Below are 382 nucleotides of genomic sequence, written 5' to 3' on the forward strand. Positions count from 1 at the left end.
GCGCAGCAGCCGGGTGCGTGGAGGGACTTCTGAACGTTCTGCAGCAGCAGCGGCTGCTGAATTGCTGCTGCTGCTGCTGCTACTGCCAACGGTGCTGCTGCAGTGCGTGGTATTCTGGGAGATGCAGCCACCAGCTGCTGCTGCTGCTGCTGCTAATACTTCGTGCCCGTGCTGCTGCAGCAAGAGGGTTGCGAGTTGCTTCAGAGTCTCCGACTGCAGCAAGTCCTGCGGCTGCAGCGGCAGCAGCAGCTGCTGCTGCGCTGCTGCTGCTAACTCTGCAATAGCAAGAGAGTCCACCCCCAGCGCATGCAAAGAGGCATCGGGGCTGGGGAAGATGCCCAGGCAGCTAAACACGAGCTGCTGCAGCTGCTGCAGCAGCCAG

This window comes from Eimeria tenella, genomic scaffold (genome assembly GCF_000499545.2).
Source record: "Eimeria tenella Houghton genomic scaffold, Eth_scaff3029, whole genome shotgun sequence".
Classification (NCBI taxonomy): Eukaryota; Apicomplexa; class Conoidasida; order Eucoccidiorida; family Eimeriidae; genus Eimeria; species Eimeria tenella.